General features: G+C 44.0%; 1 non-coding gene across 1 annotated transcript; it reads right to left on the bottom strand.

Annotated features, from left to right (window-relative positions):
- Window positions 1–7,633: 7,633 nt before the first annotated feature.
- LOC138358496 (5S ribosomal RNA) lies at window positions 7,634–7,752 on the bottom strand. The gene has a single exon (XR_011225424.1). It is a non-coding gene; the product is annotated as a 5S ribosomal RNA (ribosomal RNA).
- Window positions 7,753–9,115: the final 1,363 nt, after the last annotated feature.

Here is a 9,115-nt window from a genome sequence, read left to right as displayed (position 1 = left end):
TTTCTCAAGAAAGCAGTGGCTGACGGAATTCTTGTTCAGACCAAGGGCAGTGGGAGCTAGTGGATCATTCAAGCTGGCCGTAGCAGAGAAGAGGGCCGTTCTAACTCCCAAGAAAGCACCACAACCAAGAAACCAATCTACAGCAGCAAAGAAGGCCGTGGTAACTCCAAGAAAGCCGGCCACAAGCAACAAACCACCTACAGCCTTTAAAAAGAAGGCAGCAGCAGCATCAGCTTTGTTGTTGGGAACAACAAGCCCAAAAATAAAGAGAGCTTCAAAATCCTCCCAAACCACCCAAAAGGCAAGAAAGCTGTCAGGAAAACAACAAAGCAAAATAAACGACGACATGCAAGCAGCATGAATACCATGACAATAAACATCAGGCCTCCCCCCTCAGTGGAGGGGCCTCATATGATTCCAACAAAAAGAGTTTAGTTTTGTAGACAAATAAAATCATTACCTTTGGGGTAGATTTTACTCTGTATATTATATATATATATATATATATATATATATAATATTATTATAATATATATATATATATATATAGATATATATATATATATAATATAATATATATAGTATACACACATACATGGGTGAGGTGAGATGGTACCAAAGTTGTTTGGGTGAGGATGATTGACATTTACACAAGATAAAACACAGAACCAATGGGAATAAAAACATAAGAATGGAAGTAAACTTGCAGAAGGCCTATTGGCCCATAACACAAGCACTTCCTCTTGATGCTTCTATATGGTTTCGGAGTCGTGAAGGCTATAATATATATAGATATATATATATATATATATATATATATAGTAGTATATATATATATAGTATAATATATATATATATTATATAATGCACACAAAACTAAATAGTCTTGTTAGACAAATTGCCCCTATTAGAGGCAAGTTGACTAACAAGCCGAATGACTGCAATTGTTTTGAATTTGAGTTAAAATCTAACATAGAAATGTAATCAACCTAGACCTAACCTAGGCTAACACCAAGCTAGCTAACCAACCTAACATAAGCTAAGCTATACCTAACCTAACCTTAGACCTAACCCAGCAATTCATGATCTTAATAATAATACTGTTAATTGGATAAAACCAATTTGGAAAGAAATGTTCGAAAAATAACAAAAAGTTAGACTGTTCTTGTGTCAGGAAAATTGGGGCCTGCATACTTGTCCCAATAGTGTGGTTCTCGCTTTTAGGTACGACATAAGCGTATACCTAAGTTGTGAGAGAGAAAAAGATTCGCACTCAAACATGCATATCGATTGCCAGTCTGAATTCTGGGTAGATATTCGTGTCCTCCCTTTTCATTACCATCATTTGGATTACTATCAAAACCGCTCTGAGAAGGATAAAATGAATAAAACGGGTAGCTCACTCCATGTAAAAAGGAAAGAGTTTGGGAAAGATCTCTCTCATCTCTCTCTCTCTCGTCTCTCTCTCTCTCCCTCACCCCCCCCCCCCCCCACCAATGATCCTGCTCTGCTAGTATATAACGGAACAAACCTTCCCCCCCCCACCCCTCCCTCCCCAATCAGAGTCCCTTTAAGCATGCGAGGATAAAAAATAGATTTCATAAGACCCAATGTGCTAGCTGATATCAAAACAATTTATGTTATCGTCTATTAAGCCCTTCAGTAAAAAAGTATAGGGACCTAATTAGGTCCCGTTTTGAGGTGGTGGTGGGTGGAATCGATGGATTAGCCAAGCTCTTATCCGCCGAATCCGTAGAGGGTACGACCCTGGCGCTTCAGAGCGTACACCACGTCCATGGCAGTGACGGTCTTCCTCTTGGCGTGTTCCGTGTAGGTTACAGCATCACGGATGACGTTCTCGAGGAACACCTTCAGGACGCCACGGGTCTCTTCGTAGATGAGACCCGAAATACGCTTCACGCCGCCACGACGAGCTAAGCGACGAATAGCGGGCTTGGTGATGCCCTGGATGTTGTCACGTAGCACCTTACGATGACGCTTGGCGCCACCCTTTCCGAGTCCCTTGCCTCCCTTGCCGCGTCCAGTCATGGTGTTGAAGTTGTGTGAATAATAAAATTTCGGCTGAACGAATAATAATACAGGAGAAGATGCCCATTGGGGCGAGCCTTGAAGTGGGGACAGCTGAAGAGTAGTCGGTGAGAGGAAATGCTGAAGTTGAAGAAAAAGTGCCAGGGCTAAACCCAGCTGCATGGCAATACGTCGATGCTGCAAACAACCCAAAACTGCTAGGCTTGGAGGCGGGTCTGGAAGGCGGCGGGCCTTCCAGACCGCCTCCAAGCCTAGCCAGTTGTTGGGTTGTTTAGGCTTGGAGGCGGGTCTGGAAGGCCACCCACTAATTTCGGCACGATTTCCCCAGACTATATCCCGTCAAGCGGACGTACTTGTAGCATGGCAACTCCTAACTCCTGCCTGTCCTTACTTTATGCTTGTACTCGAGCAGAAACACGGCTTTCTCACAACGCTTTCAAACTGCAGTTGCCTACTCGTCTGTTTCACGTCTCTGTGAAATGACTTTTGCACAAATCCAAAAAATAGAGCAAAATCAGCGATAATAGTGTTTGAGGTGAGCTGCCTGTTGGCTGCAGCCAGAGGAAGGAGGGGAGGGGCAACGGGGTGACGTAGGCGAGTCGAGCAGCCAATGGCGCTCGAGCAAGCGCCTCGAGACGGCGTATATAAGCAAAAATTTTTCGGCGCCGGCCATCACAAACCACAGTTGTTCACCATGGCTCGCACCAAGCAGACTGCTCGCAAGTCCACGGGAGGCAAGGCTCCTCGTAAGCAGCTGGCCACCAAGGCAGCACGCAAGTCTGCTCCTGCCACAGGGGGCGTGAAGAAGCCTCACCGTTACAGGCCCGGAACGGTCGCCCTGCGTGAGATCCGTCGTTACCAGAAGAGCACAGAGTTGCTCATCAGGAAACTTCCCTTCCAGCGTCTGGTGCGCGAGATTGCCCAGGACTTCAAGACCGATCTTCGCTTCCAGTCGTCTGCCGTCATGGCTTTACAGGAGGCATCCGAGGCTTACCTGGTCGGTCTCTTCGAGGACACTAACCTCTGTGCCATCCACGCCAAGCGTGTCACCATCATGCCAAAGGACATTCAGCTTGCTCGCCGTATCCGTGGAGAGCGTGCATAAGCTAAAACGACCACCCTAGTATACACCAAACTCGGCCCTTCTCAGGGCCAAAATATCCTTCTAAGGAGATTTCAGACATTCCTAGCATCAGTCATATGAATTAACCTTCATCTATACATATAATAAATAAATAAATACAATAATTTAGGTGTCATACATACACTGTACACGTGATATCAATAAATCAAGTCATTTGTAGTACAACCTGTCCTCTTACAAACAAAACGCCGTCGCTTTTCATTCTTATGCACTGCCAAGGATCCTTCCCCCCCCCCCCCCCTCCAAAAAAAAAAAAAAATTGTCATACTGTACTAGAAATAAAAGCAGCTTGTATAAGTGACATACTGTCCTGTCCTGTTTTATTCTGTTTTTGGTCCTCTGGCTTAATCTGTTAAGTTAGGAGATGACATTTTAAATTAACCGTTTTCTTGACATTTTCAAACCTTAAGAGGGTGGCCTGCATAGTAATCCTAATGTGGAACATAACAATGAATCTCTAATCTCTAGAAAAAAGATACCGAGTGTTTATATGTGTTGAGAGAGAGAGAGAGAGAGAGAGAGAGAGAGAGAGAGAGAGAGAGAGAGAGAGAGAGAGAGAGAGAGAGAGAGAGAGAGAGAGAGAGAGAGAGAGAGAGAGGAGAGACATGCAGAGACAGAGACAGAGACAGAGACAGACAGACAGACAGACAGACAGAGACTGAGAGAGAGAAACACACACAGACAGTTTCATAAATATTCTCATTTTATAGCTATTTGCTTTCAGTGACAGAGGTTTTTGTTATAATAGTATTGGTGTCTAACACTCACAATCTCTTTAGAAATTAAAGTGTGGCTCCAATGGAGCCGAGTTTGTTGGTTTGAGGCCAAGCCACCACCACAGGGCAGTAAGTAAGCCGTTTACTTGGAGGAGGTGTACTTGGTGACGGCCTTAGTGCCCTCAGAGACGGCGTGCTTGGCCAGTTCTCCGGGCAACAGGAGCCTTACAGCCGTCTGGATCTCCCGACTGGTAATGGTGGAACGCTTGTTGTAGTGGGCCAGGCGAGAAGCCTCGGCGGCGATGCGCTCGAAGATGTCGTTCACGAACGAGTTCATGATCGACATGGCTTTGGAAGAGATACCAGTGTCGGGGTGGACCTGCTTCAGCACTTTGTAGATGTAGATGCTGTAGCTCTCCTTCCTCCTGCGCTTCTTTTTCTTATCGCCCTTGGCAATGGCCTTCTGGGCCTTTCCGGCCTTCTTGGCAGCCTTTCCAGATGCCTTGGGTGGCATGATGATGCTCGTGCTGGCTGGCGTTGCGATACAATAATGAACTTTTGCGCGAGTCGAGCTTTCCTTTTATATCCCGCTCGCGACTCAGCTCAGAGCGGGTCGCGTGGCGGAGCGCGCTGATTGGTCAGTGGCGGACTCCCTTGATCCTGAGCGGGGTATATAACACGAAGCTCGATCTGCGGGCCGGCATAAAACACCACAAACCCACAACAGCAGCAGCAATGTCAGGACGCGGCAAGGGAGGCAAAGTGAAGGGCAAGTCAAAGTCTCGCTCCAGCAGGGCCGGACTTCAGTTCCCCGTGGGCAGAATTCACCGTCTGCTGCGTAAAGGCAACTACGCCGAACGCGTCGGTGCTGGCGCTCCTGTCTACCTGGCAGCCGTCATGGAATACCTCGCTGCCGAAGTTCTGGAGCTCGCCGGTAACGCCGCACGTGACAACAAGAAGACCCGTATCATCCCACGTCACTTGCAGTTGGCCATCCGCAACGACGAAGAACTCAACAAACTTCTGTCTGGCGTAACCATTGCACAGGGAGGTGTTCTTCCAAACATTCAGGCAGTTCTTTTGCCAAAGAAGACAGAGAAGAAGTAAGCACTTCTGCCACCCACCACGACAAATACCATAACCAGGCTCCATCCGGAGCCACACACACTTTAATAGAGAGATTCAAGTAGACAATCAACTTTCAAACATTAATAATAACATTTATATTGATTTCATTTGGAATGTGTACATAACAAACAAACAAACAAAACAAAATTATAGGGGATATTCAGCATCACTTGGAATATTAACCAATCATATAAATCCAATATATATTTTATATTTTACTTTAAGCGAGGAATTCATATTCTATCAATTTTTAATCATACAAATGAACAAAAGCAATTCTTCACTAGACGTAATGAATGAATAAATGATCAAGGTTTTAATGTGTTTCATGAATAAATATATATATATATATATATATATATATATATATATATATATATATATATATATATATATATATATATATATATATATATAATATAATAATATAATATAATATATTATAATACTTGTGAACCAGAATATGTTTGAGCAGCAGCGATCGTGCCATTGGCCGAAGTGCAACAATTCAAATAATTTAAAGGGCCTGCTCGGGTATATAAGAGAGGCTGGGAGACTGGGGCCGGTGGTGGGTGATGGGTGATGAGTGATGGTGTGGTGTGGTGTGGTGTTGTTAAGAGTTGATTTACGGCCAGCCAGCCAGCTGCAGCCAAGGCAGGGCAGGGCAAGGCAAGGCAAGGCAAGGCAAGGCAAGGCAAGGCAAGGCAAGGCAAGGCAAGGCAATAACAGGACAGGACAGGCAAGGCAAGGCAAGGCAAGGCAAGGCAAGCAGGCGGGCGGGCGGGCGGGCGGGCGGGCAGCCAGCCAGCCAGCCAGCCAGCCAGCCAGCCAGCCAGGCAGGCAGGCAGGCAGGCAGGCAGGCAGGCAGGCAGGCAGGCAGGCAGGCAGGCAGCCAGCCAGTCAGCCAGCCAGCCAGCCAGCCAGCCAGCCAGCCAGCCAGCCAGCCAGCCAGCCAGCCAGCCAGCCAGCCAGCCAGGCAGGCAGGCAGGCAGCCAGCCAGCCAGCCACTCCCACTTTGTATTTATATGCATTCAATTTATATTCAAACATTATATATGTTAAGGGCCTAGTTTTAGTGTTTATTTTAAAAATGACAAACATCGAGTCGTTTTACCAGTCCTTTAGCGTTAACGGTGATGCATTTTAAAACTGAACAGAAATCACCTTTTCTGGATATATCAAATATCGAATCCGCTTAATGTGCCTACAATTCAATCATTCAAAAAATACATAATTTACATCATGCCTTTTCATAGAACAGACAATAAGATTTGAGACAATAAGAACTTTAGTTTTATAACTAAAGTTGCACAATTATACCAACTCTATGGTGGCTGGGTGGTAAGGTGTGTGGCTGGTGTTTTGGAAGTCGCGAGTTCAAACGACCCAATGGGAGTACTTTTTTTTTTTTTATGCCATTCAATCTTCCTAGTACTATTATGTAGGTGTGTGTGTGTGTTTTTATTCATTCTTTGGTTTTATAGATGACATACATATTGACTCCTTTTACCGGTCCTTAATTAGGCTCTGGGGAAGCAATGGTGGTGGTGGTGGTGCATTTAAAACTAAACCAAAAATCACCAGTTCTGGACGCGTCAAATATCATATCCGCTTAATGTGTCTACAACCTAATTACTTAAAACTACACTATTTAATTCATTCATATCATGTGCATATTGGTCATTATGCTCATACAACCGACATAACAATTTATTTTCATTATTAGAATCATACATTTCATCAAGTAATACAGATACAAAGAGATTTTCTTTCTGAGAAGACCGTTAGTATTGGCTGGCTGGCAGGCAGGCAGGCAGGCAGGCAGGCATTTGAGGGTTATTATTTCGCCTGATGATTGGGGGGAGGGTTGATGTGTTAGGGGGTTTTCGGTTAGGTGTGGTGGTGGTGATTGGTGGTGATTGGTGGTGGTGGTGATTGGTGGTGAGTAGTGGTGGTGGTGGTGGTGGTGGTGGTGGTGGTGGTGGTGGTGGTGGTGGTGTAGTAGGTGGGAGGGGGGGGGGGGGGGAAGGGGAATGATGGTCTGTGGATTCCTTCTCCGTACCCCTTACATATAAGCAAAAACATGCCTTCCTGTGGGTATAGAAACATTAACACAAATTATATCAGTAACTGATATTGTAGCCTTTTAAACAGAAAAGATTTGTACATACAAATACTTTTAAATTATCATTTATTTGTGGAAATGGCATTTACGTCATTAAATTGATACCTCAGCATCAAGTGTCCTGCAGTGGTCCAGTGGTAAAGTGTATATAAGTGATGCGTATTCTTGGAGTTGCGAGTTCAAACCCGGATTAAGCTATATATATATATATATATATATATATATATATATATATATATATATATATATATATATATATATATATATACAACATGTTTTGTTTTGGTTGTTTGTTTTTGTATAAAGCCTCACACACTATATTAAGCGAGTTTGTTTTAAACATGACATACATATTAATTCATTTTACCAGGCCTTATTCCACACAACTCCGTGAATTTCCCGTGGAGCCAGCCAGCCAGCCATTCAAACAAAAACAAACGAAACAAAACAAAACAAAACAAAAAACATTATTGCCAACAGCATTTGGTGTTCCCAGGCGGTCACCCATCCAAGTACTAACCAAACCCAACGTTGCTTAACTTCGCTGATCGGACGAGAAGCGGTGTTCTCAACGTGGTATGGCCGTTGGCATGAGACTGCCTACACATTGTGGCTAATAACCAACTCTTTTTAGTCATCACGGCAGGATACGGACCTTCTTGTGGTGTCTTAATGGTAATTGTATCCTAACATATTTTTGTCTCCTTGGCATGGATATTTAACATCGTTTATTCAGTCTTGGGTTTATGTTCTTTCGCCATTTACAGACATTTTACATCTACCTACTTCCTCAGCCTACCCTGCCAATTTCTAATGAATTTGTGGATTTTCTTTTGTAATACATACATGTGTGTGCTCATCTGCTCTTCAGTTTTTATGATATTTGTCTCATCTGTCCTGCTTTATGATACTTTTACAAAGAACATGAACAAATGCTTCTATTTTAGAGAAGATATGGGATCCAGGTTTCGGAGCCGTAAAACCAACCGTCGTGATTGGTGGACGAGTTGCCAGGTTGCAGCTTCTGTACCGTGCCGGCACATAAATAGGTTCGGCTCAAGCGGCGGCAGCATCATTCCCCCGTGACTGTCTGAGCGTCTCTCATCACCTTGGTTATCTCATCATCATCATGGTAGAAGCAAAGCCTACCAAGAAGGCTGCGGCTGCTGCTGCTGCTGCTGTGGTGGCCACCACCAGGAAACCTCGCGTCCAGGTTGCTCACCCGAAAACTAGTCAAATGGTTCTAGCCGCGGTCGCAGCACTCAAAGACCGTAAGGGCTCGTCTCTACAAGCAATCAAGAAGTACGTTGTTGCCAACAACAAAGTCGAGGCTGCCAAGATCGCCATTTACATCCGAAGATTTCTCAAGAAAGCAGTGGCTGACGGCATTCTTGTTCAGACCAAGGGAAGTGGAGCTAGTGGATCATTCAAGCTGGCCGTAGCAGAGAAGAGGGCCGTTCTAACTCCCAAGAAAGCCACCACAACCAAGAAACCATCTACAGCAGCAAAGAAGGCCGTGGTAACTCCCAAGAAAGCCGCCACAAGCAACAAACCACCTACAGCCTTGAAAAAGAAGCAGCAGCAGCAGCAGCTTGTTGTTGGGAACAAAAAGCCCAAAATAAAGAGAGCTTCAAAATCTCCCAAACCACCCAAGGCAAAGAAAGCTGTCAAGAAAACAACAAAGGCAAAATAAACGACGACATGCAAGCAGCATGAATACACATGACAATAAACATCCAGGCCTCCCCCCTCAGTGGAGGGGCCTCATATGATTCCAAAAAGAGTTTAGTTTTGTAGACAAATAAATCATTACTTTTGGGGTAGATTTACTCTGTATATTATATATATATATATATATATATATATATATATATATATATATATATATATATATATATATATATATATATATATATATATATATATATATATATATATATATACACACATACA

Source organism: Procambarus clarkii, chromosome 83, assembly GCF_040958095.1.
Source record: "Procambarus clarkii isolate CNS0578487 chromosome 83, FALCON_Pclarkii_2.0, whole genome shotgun sequence".
Classification (NCBI taxonomy): domain Eukaryota; kingdom Metazoa; phylum Arthropoda; class Malacostraca; order Decapoda; family Cambaridae; genus Procambarus; species Procambarus clarkii.
Note: the sequence above shows the minus strand (reverse complement) of the source record. Positions and strands in the feature narration are given on the sequence as shown.